This window comes from Sciurus vulgaris, assembly GCF_902686455.1.
Source record: "Sciurus vulgaris genome assembly, chromosome: 5".
NCBI classification, from domain to species: domain Eukaryota; kingdom Metazoa; phylum Chordata; class Mammalia; order Rodentia; family Sciuridae; genus Sciurus; species Sciurus vulgaris.
The window spans coordinates 93,540,867-93,554,739 of record NC_136465.1 but is presented as its reverse complement, the minus strand read 5'-3'; the positions used below and the strand labels follow the sequence as shown (position 1 = coordinate 93,554,739).

At 36.1% G+C, this 13,873-nt stretch overlaps 1 protein-coding gene across 7 annotated transcripts in view; it reads left to right on the top strand.

Moving 5' to 3' along the window:
• Nucleotides 1-13,873, top strand: part of LMNTD1 (lamin tail domain containing 1) — a 475,302-nt gene that overhangs the window by 198,881 nt on the left and 262,548 nt on the right. For 3 of the 7 annotated variants that reach the window (XM_079139431.1, XM_079139429.1, XM_079139430.1), the window contains exon 1: nt 559-701. The exons of the other annotated variants lie outside the window; for them this stretch is intronic. The gene's annotated coding sequence lies outside the window, so the exon portion shown is untranslated. Of the gene's footprint in view, nt 1-558; nt 702-13,873 lie in introns of those variants that run through there. 7 annotated transcript variants of the gene reach the window in all.

The window sequence follows — 13,873 nt, the reverse complement described above, 5'->3', positions numbered from 1 at the left end:
TATTTATGGAACTATCAGGCAAAGAAACATTTAAAAAATCTAAACAGGGCTGGGATGTAACTCAGTGCTACAGTGCTTGCCTAGCATGTGTGATGCTTTGGACTCAGTCCCCAGTACCACAAAATAAAAAATAAATAAAAAATTTTAAATGTAAACAAATCATACTTCCTAAGGAAAACTCCAATTTATAAAAGAACTGTGTCAGATAATCTGCTGTAATTACTAAATGAATGAACTGTTGAAAATGAGTGTAGCTATAAAATGTCATAAAGTATAGCAGGTTAAACTACTTTTTTGAAGTCTTGCCAGGCTTAATAAAAAAAAAAAAAGTTAATATATTGTTTTTAACAAGAGTTCCTGCAGGCAGAAAAAGAAATTAGAACTGACTTGAAAATTTCCCATCCTGCTTCATTCTCCTGTGGCGTTTTGCAGACCTTGATGGGGTTTGTTACATAATCAGCTTTGGCAGTCAATGGCTTCTTTTATATAACGCAGGAATTCTTGCCTAACACAGTCTCCCCTCCTTTTTTTTTTTTTTTCCCCTGCCCTCAGTTTCTTAAGTTACAAATGCATTTAAACAATGATCGAGTCATGCTGCAAAAGGCACTGGGAGCAAATGAACAACTGCAGCAAGAAATAGCTAAGCATGGTTCTGAAATCCCAACATTGAAAAAGAAGTGAGACCAATAATGCTCAAAAGGGTGAGTCGATAGAAAACTTTTAATAACTCCACTGTGGTTCTATGTATGCTATTTTATCCTTGTTATTCACAGAATACATCAATGCTTAGTTTTAGGAAAAATATCACAAAACAATTATTTGCACTTCTCATTATGTATTATTTGGGAAGTGTCCAGATGCAAATGTATCATACTTTTAAAAAAATTATTGGGCCGTAAAATAATTAGAGAGATGAAACCTAATTAAGGTAATAAAACAAATGTCTGACTTGAAATGAGTTTACAATTACCCAAAATGCTGTGGCTAGACCTCCTTAAACTCTAAGTGGCATTGAACTTCTTGGTGTATTGAAAATACATTGCTGCTTTTAATTATTCAGGGGACAAAACAACTTAATCTTTCCTTCCTAATATTATGCTAATTTTGCCCCCAAGTTAACTCAGTGATGCTCTTTCCTCTACAATAAAAGCAAGTTTTTCTTTACAAAACTTGCCAGAATGAGACTGATCATGAGCTGGCTAAAACTCACCTGAGATGTGAAGATGACAGAAATATCACCAAACGTGACTATAACTCTTACCAATCAGATCTAGTGATTGTTCTACAGCAATGTGAAGGTACTCAAAACCATTGAACTATTTTCTACCTCAATAAGGTTAAAATGATAAATTTAATGTTGGTGTAATCTCTCACAACAACAACAACAAAGTAAAATATATTATGCAAAGATCACTTGGGCACCTACCACCACCTTAGGAAAAGAAGACTATATTCGATTTGACATCTATGAGAGTTCTCCTGGGATCCATTACTCCCCCTGACACTTCATGTCCCCTTCATGATGTTCTTCCATCCCTGTCCTGACCTGAATCTTGCTTTATCCTTCCTTGCTTTATTTTTTAACCTTGCACAGCAAAAGGCTTATGAATGGAATCTCCTTCTGTGTAATTTTCTGAAACGGCTTTTTATTAGATCTTTAGTTCCAGATCCATTTCATCTTGTACATGTTGCTATATTCCTTTATTTTCATGGATATATAATATTCCATCCCATGAATATACCATCAACTACTTGTTCATTTGCTGAATAAGCAAATGAATCCATTGATTGATATTTGAGTTGCTTCCCCTTTTTATCCTTGTTGTTATCATTACATAGATTGTGTGAACTATTCGTCTCCTTATGTACATGGACAAATTGTCTCTATGGCCCTTTACAAATAAACAACTTTTCTATTTAATGCCAAATTGTTTTCCAGATTTATCTCTGTTCAGCATTCTACCAGCCTAGGCTTATAATGTTTTGCTGGTCTGGCTTATGTAACATGGCAGCTCATTATGGTTTTAATATTCATCTCCTGATTTCTAATGAGGCTGTGTATCTTTTCCTTCTTATCAACCCTTTGTGTCTTCCCTTCTTTGGAAAGCCTATTCAGCCCTTTTGTGGGTTTCTCTTTTGGGTTCTTTGTCTTTTTCTAATTAGTTTGCAGAACTTTTTTTTGTGAGTGATATACACCGTAAGTCCTTTCTCCCAAGTCTTGACTTCTTTTTTGTTTTTTATGGTGTCTGCATTGACAATTCTTTGAATTTCTATAATGGATGATCTCATGATGGAAGGAACAAAAACTTAGGTTTAGGGATTGAGGCTGTCCCTTACTGCGTCACAAACCAGACAGAGTCTATCATCCTGGAAGGCTGACTGTGTTTCTCTTGACCAAAGGTAGTAACTACATCCCAGCATTCAACTACATCTGGTCATCAGTTGGTAATATTTTCATAGTAGTTTAGTTGTGCCTGGAACAAATGATTCTTCCACCAATTTTCCTATGATACTGTACAGCATTTATTCAAGGAGCCACACCTGACTGATATATGGCTGCCTTTTGTCCAACTTATTCCAACAGAATAAGTTGTGGACATTCAGGTTCCCATATTGGAATCACAGACTTTGTAAACGACCTGTTTCCAAAACTTTTGTCTTCATTTTCCAAATGGATAAGATTACATAAGATCTTGGATTCAATTTTCTTTTCTCTGTATTGGGACTAATGATAGCTACCCTGGAGGATTTTTTGAGTAGATTGAAGTAGATAATGTACTTGGAGAACACATCATTTAATAATGCTCAGTAAATGGCAATTATTAGTGGTATTATAATTATCAAATTCATGTCTACACCAAGAATCACTGTACATAGATACTTCCATGTTATTAAAATAAAGGAGGATAAATTTAAAACTCAATGGAAGGTAGAATTCTAATCAGAACTCAGAGTTACAAGCAGCAGGATAAATGATTGTTGCCATAATGCCAGGCCAGAGAGAAGTAACGTATAGATGTCCTTACCTTCTCCTAATCCCTGCTATACTTCTAGTTTAATCCAGTTGTACCATTCTAAGAAATAGAGTAACTAGAGCATGTTTTATTCTCTTCCTGCATAGAGAGAGCTCTTTAGAACCAGGCTGGAATTCTTTCTCATCTCCTTGCCCACATTGAGCTCATATGCAGCACAGAGATCTTTTGATTTGCCCTAACTTGTGAATGAAAATAACATTATTGCTGCCCTTGAGGAGTTTAAAGTCTGTTGGGAATAAAAACTCCTGTCAAAAAAGAAGAGTAATGAAGAAAAGTTAATTGTCCAACTATGGGTTTTATTTTAATAGCTACATACTTTAAGAAATTAATTGATATAGCAAAATAATTATTAATTGAAATTGGTTATATTTTCAAAATTTGCCATTTATTTTAAAAAGTGCTCTCTTTACCTCCCCTGTTTTGTTTCCTAAACAAATGCCATGAGTAAAGGTCCAATCTGATAACTTACTAGGTTCAAGTTAATTTTCCTTGTGCTCATCATTGTGTTCAAAAGTGGTTGTTCACTTGATTGACAGGAAAGGTAGATCATTTTTTTTTTTTCCATGTTAAGTGAACTGACCTGCCCAAGGTCACCTACTGTTAGGGAGTCATTTTCACAGACAGAGCTGAAGTATTTAGACTTGTAGTTCTGTACTTCTTCATCTCACTGATTTTTCCAGCTCAAGTGAAGATCTATTTTTGTCTGGAGAGTTTAAGGTGTGAGGCTAGTGATGGAATGAATGGCTCTCACAGGGAACAAGAACTCCAGCTTCTCAGTGACAGCCTGTGCCTGCCACTCCTCCAGGATGCTTTCCTGCTTATCAAAGGAATGAAGACAAGTGGACTTAGGTCCCACTGTGCGGCAGTGCCTTTGAAAATGCCTGTGAAATATAAATCAGGGTTTCCGTTTCTGAAGAAATAGCAAGAAAACTGTAGCCCAAATAGTAGAGTTTAAGAAAATAATCTGCAAGACCTTTCAAGAGTCATTTAGAAAAGATACCCAGAAAGAAACATTGAAACAAACAAACAAACAAAAACAAAACATTTACTATTCCATTGTATGATTTTGGGATATGTCTCTACTTACACAACTTTTTCTGAAACAAAGATGTATGCTTCCCAATGGCAAATGTTGCTATAAACACCCAGGTAAGCAAAACCCTCCTCGTATTTATAGATCCCTTCGTTTCCAAGAATAATACTGTAATGAAGGGACAGCTGTCATTGTGACAGCCACCACTCACTCAACAATTGGAAAGATGTGTTGAGCACTTGTCCAAGTTCAGAGCAAGATGCCTATTGTCTAGCCAGGAAATGAGGCTTCTGATATTCTACTTGGCATTAAAGAAAGCGTGCACACACACATACCACATACACTGCAGAAATATGTGTGGTATCTTTCTGCAGAGTAAACATCATCAGCGGGCCAAGTGTACCCCTGAAGTCCTTCCTGAGGTCATTGTAGGAGGTGTCCCACCTCTGACCACAACTAAAAGCAACTGAGTACCGCTGGCCTGTCTCCACTGCTTAAAGAGGGTACTGCTTTTAGAAAGAGAAATATTCCAGTAAAAATTGATACCCATAAAATGAGATTAAACTGAGTATTGATTTCTACTATAATTCTTGTGTTCTTTGAAGTACATCATTCAAAGAGATTAAGGGCACCTCTAATGCTTTTTCATATTCAAGTATTTTTCTTATCTGTTTCCTTCTAAAATGCTTGCTGTGCATTAATTTGTGAATATGAATCTGTTTTGTATGTGAGAAAGTGAGGAGGATTTTTCCGTGCTGATTGCTCCACCAGAAAAAAAAAAAATCTCACTAGAAAGACTTGTTACAATTTTCCAAAGGATGTGTCTTAAGAGTCCCCACTGGTGTATTTACCAGAGTGCCCTAATTCTGATTAAAACAACCGTTTAGGTTCTTGGCCCTGTTTCTGCTCTTTCACTATGGCAGATGATGTCACCTTGTTATTGGTACTCCTTGGCTGTTTGACCAATGTCCATCAAGTTTCTTTTGTCTGTGGACGGATATGTCAGATATTAGCACTGAAATGTCAGAGAGCTGTTGTGTTAAAAGATGAGAGACTCCAAGTGACAGGTGACTGGTGGTGGTTTTTTCAAAATTTTTTTTATGATGTTGAGCTAGAAGGTGGACATATGTCATTGTCCCTCTCCACTAATTACTTAATTCTAGTTCCTTTCTCAATGTGCAAATTGTCTTGGTGGGGGGAATCAAAAACATCCCAGGAACCTGGAAGCTTGTTACAAGTGCATAAACCACAGGCCACATTCTAGGCCTACTGAATTGGAATCTGCATTTTAGCAAAATATTCATGTGACTTTGGAGCACATTAAAGTTTGAGAAGTGCTTCCCTAATATATATGTTAAAGAATAGGTCCATATTCTCTTCTCTTTACACTTACTTTTGCCCTGTTATTATAAATCTGTCCAAATATTCTTCACTATTTAATTTAATTACATAATACACAGGATGTGCATGTTTGATTCTGCCTTTTCTAGTGGAACATGAAGAAAGGGTTGGAAAAATGCAGCACAAAGATATTCATATCCTGTATAGACATGATCTTAGGCATTCTGACTTCTTTATATTGAAAAATTTATTCTTAATGGGGACTGGTCTAGTCAAAATTATTGACCAATATAATACTTGTTAAATTAATAATAAAGCACCAATAATCATGAAAATTCCATTTAAGTGAAATAGTAGAGTTAACATTCTTTTTACCTCTGAATTTTTGTGGTTTGTGCTATTGTTAGTGACACAATCACTGTCACATTGGAAAAGAATAGTATTGATTTAAACTTCATGAAAATAGGCAAATAGATACCAAAGGTTGGGAAGGTTCTTAAAGTTAATATTTTCAGAATATGACACCCTAGTAAAAATGTTCTTCCCTCCCTTTCTTCCATGATGGGTATTACAGGTGATTTTTGCATTGTGTATACCTAGAGAACAATGGGCCTGGGTTATTTTGGGAAATGTCACAGTTCTATTAAGCTGAAGCCACATTTGGAATTGTGGGGCAGTCTTGTCCTTTGACAACCATAGGATAACAACAGTGTTGGGGATACCAGCTAAATCTCTGTAAGCACAATATATTAAATGTGCCCTAATAGTTTCTGAGTTTTATGAAAACAAAATGCTAATTGAATAACAAGCAAACAGGCGAATTATATTACTCTAGAATCCTACAATAAAAAATTCAGTTCCTGTATATGAATCACTATTAATTGCTTGGCATACATTACCACCAATTGTGTTATGTGGAAACCATTATTCTTTTTTTATTAGAGTATTATACTTATACATAATATTTGGGTTCCTTTTGACAAAATTAAACATACAAGGAATTTGATTTCAATCCCTATCCTTCCTTCCTTCCTTCCTTCCTTCCTTCCTTCCTTCCTTCCTTCCTTCCTTCCTTCCTTTCTTCCTTCCTTCCTTCCTTCCTTCCTTCCTCTCTTACTCTCCCTTTTCTCCTTTCTCTACTGATCTTCCTTTCATTCCTTTATTTATTTTGATTCATACTTCCTATATATACATAAAGGTGAAGTTCCCTTTGGTACATTTATATATGCATATAATATGATTTTGTTAGATTTATTCCACATTTCCTCCCCTCCCCCTTCCTTCCCCCTTCCTGCCTCCTTCCTCTCATCTCCTATTTCTGCTCCAATGATCTTCCCTATATCTTCATGATATCAATCCCCTCCCCCACTGCCTGCTTTCCCTTATTTTTCTCTAACTTCCACATATGAGAGAAAATATTTAACCCTTGACTTTTTGAAGTCTGGCTTATTTCACTTATCATGATTTTCTCCATTTCCATTTACTGGCAAATGCTATTATTTCATTCTTCTTTATGACTGAGTAAAACTTCATTATGAATACATACCACAATTTCTTGATCTAGTCAAGAAATCCAGATTGGCATCTGAATTCCATAATTTGGCTATTGTGAATTGTGATGCTATAAACATTGCAACTGCTATTGTGTCATAGTATGCTGATTTAAGTTCTTTGGACAAATACCAATGAGTGGAATAGTTGGATAATGTGGTAGTTCCATTCCTAGTTTGCTGAGGAATCTACAGCACTTTCCAAAATGGTTGTACTAATGTGCAGTCCTACCAACAATGTATGAGTGTACCTTTACCGCACTTCTTCAGGAACATTTATGATTATTTGTATTCTGGATAATTGCCATTCTGAGGGGAGTGAGATGAAATTTTAGTGTAGGTTGATTTGCATTATTCTTATTTTAAAGAATCCAAGGTTTGCGGTTGGGGCTATAGCTCAGTGGTAGATTGCTTGCCTAGCACACATGAGGCACTGAGTTCGATCCTCAGCACCACATAAAATATAGATAAAATAAAGGTATTGTGTCCATCTACAACTAAAAAAAGTATTAAAAAAGAGTCTGAGGTACATGAAAATTAAACAGTGTTCCTAAAGTTGTGCAAATAGATGATGGTGCTCATATGCACACTGAGGTCTTTACCTCCCCACAAAGCAACTCTTTGATAAGCCATGTAGCTCTCAACCACTTGGTGTGTAATGAATGGTTGCTGTTTCAGGCACCTGGGAAAGTCAGCTTCACATGGAGGACTCCCATGGGACTCCACAGCCCTGACTCACTCTAGAGCCACTGAGGTCCTGGGCAATTCTGGCAAACAGTGAGAGTCTGATTGAATTTCTAGGTCATGGCAATCCCAGGTCTGCAAGGACCTACCTGTATTGCTTATAAGGAGTGTGTGCTGTTTTGTCAATTTATTTCAACATCTACAGTTAATTGTCAATTTATTTCAACATCTACAGTTAGTCCTTAAATTCCATTTTTTTCAGGTCTTTTCTCTATAGTGGTTTTTAAATTTTTATATTACTCTCCTTTACTGGTCTTCTTCTCTTGTATGGGCATACTCAAGTCACCCCATCCTCCATTTTAAAAAAAAAAAAAAAAATCAGCAGCACTCAGAAACATATTTTTCTTTTTCTCTCAATCAATCAAAATCCATCTCTCTTTCTCCCACTCTCTCACTCTCATTCTCTCTCTCTCTCTCTCTCTCTCTCTCTCTCTCTCTCTCTCTGTCTCAGTTTCTCTCTCTTGATACTGAGAATTAAACCCAGAAGCAATTTACTAGTAAGCTATACCCCCAGCCTTTTTGCTTATTTTTTATTTTGGGACAGGGTCTTTCTACATTGCTGAGGCTGTCCTCCAACTTGCAATCCTCCTGCCTCAGCTTCCTGCATTGCTGGGAACATTTTCTTTGACTCTGGTTCTCCTTCATACTATTGCTCCATTCTTCCATATCCTTTCACCCCTTCTATTTCTTGAAACAGTGGCTGTCTCACTCACTGTCTATAAATCATATTTTTCATTCTCTTTTGAACTCACTGTCCTCTAGTTTTCTTCTCTCTCACTGAATCTAATTTAACCATTCTCAAATTTCAAGATGCTGAGATTCAGTGGCCTTCTTATTGGAAGTAAATGGACAAGGAAAGGGACTTTAAATGACATTTATGGAAAACCTACTCTGAGCTGTCTTTCTGCACTGAATTCTGTCTATATTTTCTCATCTAATCCTCATAGTAACCCTATACTATTTTAAATCATCATTGTCATTATTATTATTATTATTTAAACTTAGGGAACAGGTTCAGGGCATTCAACTAAAAGAAGATAGAGAACTGATTCAAACCTAGTTCTATCTGACTTAATATCCTATACTGTTGCATTGTACAAGGCAAAAAGAAATAGTGGGGGCAGTCAGGTGGGGGGAAGGAGAATAGAAAGAAAAAAAGGAAGAAGAGACTGGAAGAAAGTAGAGGAAAAATGTGAATCCAGAGAAATTTCCCTACAGTAAGCAAAAGATTCAAATTGACCACTAGATTAATTTCATGGCTACTCATATCTTTAAATTTTATTGTATAGGTAGACCTTAATACAAGTTTAAAAGCGGAGCATAGAAAAAGGGAAAAATTAATATTAGTAAAAAAAATGTTAGTAACAAACACTGCTTCTATCTCCAAAATAGTATATTTAATTGAAAGACCTCTGACCCTCTGTCAAGTTGTTTTCTATGTCAGTGAAGGCTACAGCCTGGTGTCTAATTGATGATACTGCCATCTTGCACAACTTTCAGAGGGTGTTTTTAATACACAAAAGAACTAGGATATAGGGCAGATATCGAATGAACTTACCAAAATTGTGTGTGCTATTTAAATTTTCTCAAAATTATTCAAATTTCTCTGGCCTAGAAATCAGGACAGAATCTCAGGACAGATGGCTTGGTAATGAGTTTTTCACCTCTTTTGGCTGCCAAGCAATTTGGAAATTGCACTAGGCCTGGCCCCTGTCAGTACAGTTCAGCACTTCAACTTGAAGACTAGTCTGACACCAGGAAGTCGTCATCATCAGCAGCTAATGCTTAGTGAGTGTGGCACACTGAGTGTCATGAAATGGAAAGAAGAATGTTCTGTTCTGATTATGACTTCCTAATAAGTTTGGATTGTAGTTGAACTTCTGTGTTGAGCTAGAAGTTCAACTTTTATTTCCAGTCCAAACTCCCTTCTTACTTTGGGCCCAGTTATCCAATTATCTACTAGACATTTTTACTTGAATATCATGCAGGCACCTCAGAGTACACATATTCACTGTTCTTAATCTTCCCCAAGAAAACCCTTCATGGTCCAGTGTTTACATTTCAATGAATTAACTCCATCCAGAGAGCTACTGATCTAAGCCTGGAATTGTTCTTCGCCATGACCTCGTTCCCTCCACCACATTGAGTTGCCAGTGCTGGTTGATTCTACTTCCTAAACATCTTCTGAATCTACTTCTCTCCATCCCCACTGTCATCATGGTCTTTGGGTCACCATCAACAGCTGCTTGTCTGAAGGTCACTAACTTTGCCCTTCTCTGCCCAATCCTTTTCTCTATGGAGCCAATGTGATACAATACATCAGGTCATGCCATTGTCCCACTGAAATCTAGCCCATGCTTTCTTCTGGATGTGGGATGAAGTCTGAACTCCTCAGCATGGCTTAGAAAGTTTTTATCTTCCTCCTTATGCCATTTATTTTAAAAATCTTTTTATTAGTGCATTCTAGTTACACACAATAGTGGGATTCATTTTGGCTTAATCATATGTGCATGAGTATAATTTGCTCCATTGCAGTCCCCAGTACTTCCTCTTTCCCTGTCCTTATTCCACCCCTGTTCCCCTCTACTGTAGACCAGTAGAGTCTAGGAAGACTCTACTGGTCTTCCTTCTATTTATTTATTGTTTTTTAAATTGGTGCTTCAGATATACATAAAGTAGAACTCATTGTGGTATATGCATACATATATAAACACATAGCATAATTTGGTCAATATCAATCTGTAGTTCCTATCTTTTCTCATTACTTTTCCCTCCCTGGAACCCTTTTCCTCTATTCTACTGATCTCCCTTCTATTTTCAAGATACTTCCTCTTTTCTCCCCCTAACATTGCTCTAGCTTCTACATATGAGACCCTTGATTTTCTGCATATCAGACACTGACTTTCTGAGTCTGACTTATCTTACTAATGATAATGTGCTCCATTTCATTCATTTACCAGAAAAAGCCACATTTTTACTTCTTTATGGCTTTGTAGAACTTCATTGTGTATATATACCACATTTATCTGTTCATCTGTTGATGGGCACCTGGGCTGGTTCTATCAGTTGACTATTATAAATTGTGCCCAGCACCATTTCTTACTAGTTAGTCATTCTGTCAGAAAATATTTGAGTGCTTGTTGTGTGCCAGACTTTGCTTTAGGCTCTGGAGATATAGCAGTGAAAAAAAACTGTCACTTATCTGAAAACGTTTGCACACTAGTGGGAACACACACAAATAAACATGGAAAAAATGGATGATTTTAAGTGTTGAAAGATGCACAAAGGGAGAACTTTGTGAGAGGTGCCTCCTTTAAGCTTCTCTTTATCCCATCTAAACTACATTAGACATTTCATATGTTCCCTTCTCCCATTATCCTTGAGCATCTGTATGCTATTTCTTGTTTAATTGTCTACTTTTATCATGGGCCATTACAGATCTTCATATCCTAATGTCTAGGTATTGCCTGGCATATGCCATATTATTAATAGCTATTGTTAAATAGATGAATGTTACTTCCTTGGTATGCATTAGTTGATAGGCTCTTATCTAATTGGATAAAAATTTTTAAGAAGTATTTATATATACTGAAATAAAGAAACTGATGAAAACAAAAAATACAGGGTTCTGAAATTTATAACTGTTGAGATACTTGCAGATTTATATACACTACATTTAACTTTTACACACTTAAAGTTTATACCCAATCAACAAATTCTTACAGATAGTGGAATTCTATATATTACTCATTTCTTAGTTAGTCTGAGAAGTTATTTTGTTTGGACAGTTGTGAGATCAAAATTACACTCTGAAATTAAAACACCACAAGAAAAGAGGAGACATGAAATTGTGTCATTTTAGCTGAAGAAGCAAAAAAGTATATGGAATAGGCATAAACATTTTGGGCAATACGATATCAATCTTTCTGATTAGTTAGCATATTTGCCTTTGTAAAGTTTATACTATTAATCTGCTGTATCAAGGGTGAAAACCTTGCAAGATTACTATAGGGTTGGGAGACCTCTCTAGAGGAAAATGGAACTATCATACTCTCTTCCGTCTTCAGGTTCTGCTGGAAAGAATATTTTATCCACCTGTGCTCACCAAAATGCCAAGCAAATAACAATAAATAATTCAACCTGAACAAAGTTTAGATTCACTTTATACCTTTTCTTTTCTTTTTATTTTTTTCTTTTATTTTTATTTAATTTATTTTTATTGTAAACAAATAGGATACATGCTGTTTCTGTACAGGCGTGTGCCATTGCTCCAGGCTTTAAAAACCACTTCTATGAACTGAAATGAGGTATACATGTTCACCATACCATTAATTTTTTTAAAATTTATTTTATTGTAAACAAATGGGATACATGTTGTTTCTATTTGTACATGCAGTAACAGCATACCATTTGCGTAATCATACATTGACATAGGGTAATGATGTTTGATTCATTCTGTTATATTTTCCTTCCCTCTCACCCCTCCCACCCATCTTTTCCCTCTATACAGTCCCTCCTTCCTCCATTCTTGCCCCCCTTCTACCCCCTATTATGTGTCATCATCTGCTTATCAGCGAGATCATTTGTCCTTTGGTTTTTTGAGATTGGCTTATCTCACTTAGCATGATATTCTCCAATTTCATCCATTTGCCTGCAAATGCCATGATTTTATCATTCTTTATGGCTGAGTAATATTCCATTATATATATATACCACAGATTCTTTATCCATGCATCAATTGAAGGACATCTAGGTTGGTTCCACAACCTGGCTATTGTGAATTGAGCAGCTATGAACATTGATATGGCTGTATCTCTGTAGTATGCTGATGTTAAGTCCTTTGGGTGTAGGCCAAGGAGTGGGATAGCTGGGTCAAATGGTGGTTCCATTCCAAGTTTTCTAAGTACTCTCCACACTGCTTTCCAGAGTGGCTACACTAATTTGCAGCCCCACCAGCAATGTATGAGTGTACCTTTACCCCACATCCTCGCCAACAACTATTGTTGCTTATTCTTGATAATCACCATTCTAATTGGGGTGAGATGGAATCTTAGGGTAGTTTTGATTTGCATTTCTCTTATTACTAAAGATGTTGAACATTTTTTCATATATCTGTTGATTGCTTGTAGATCTTCTTCTGTGATTTCTGTTCATTTCCTTAGCCCATTTGTTGATTGGGTTATTTGTATTCTTCATGTAAAGTTTTTTGAGTTTTTATATATTCTGGAAATTAGTGCTTTATCTGAAGTATGAGTGGCAAAGATTTTCTCCCACACTGTAGGTTCTCTTTTCACATTGCTGATAGTATCCTTTACTGAGAGAAAGCTTTTTAGTTTGAATCAATCCCAGTTATTGATTCTTGCTTTGATTTCTTGTGCTATGGAAGTCTCATTAAGGAAGTCTGATCCTAAGTCGACATGTTGAAAATTTGAACCTACTTTTTCTTCTATAACATGAAGGGTCTCTGGTCTGATTCCAAGGTCCATGGTCAATTTTGAGTTGAGTTTTGTGCAGGGTGAGAATAGGGGTTTAGTTTCATTCTGCTGCATATGGATTTCCAGTTTTCCCAGCACCATTTGTTGAAGAGGCTATCTTTTCTCCATTGCATATTTTTGGCACCTTTGTCTAGTATGAGAAAATTGTATTTATTTGGGTTTGTGTCCATGTCCTCTATTCTGTACCATTGATCTACCTGTCTATTTTGGTACCAATACCATGCTGTTTTTGTTACTATTGTTTTGTAGTATAGTTGATGTTCTGGTATTGTGATACCCCCTGTTTCATTCTTCCTGCTAAAGATTGCTTTAGCTATTCTGGGTTTCTTATTCTTCCAGATGAATTTCATGATTGCTTGCTCTATTTCTGTAAGGTATGTCATTTGGATTTTAATTGGAATTGCATTGAATCTGTATAGCACTTTTGGTAGTATGGCCATTTTGAAATATTAATTCTGCCTATCCAAGAACATGGGAGATCTTTCCATCTTCTAAGGTCTTCCTCAATTTCTTCTTCAGTGTTTTCTAGTTTTCATTGTAGAGATCTTTTACCTCTTTGGTTAGATTGATTCCCAAGGTTTTTTTTTTTTTTTTTTGATGTTATGGCAAATGGAGTTGTTTCCCTCATTTCCGTTTAGATGTTTCATCGCTTGAGTATAAAAATGCTTTAGATTT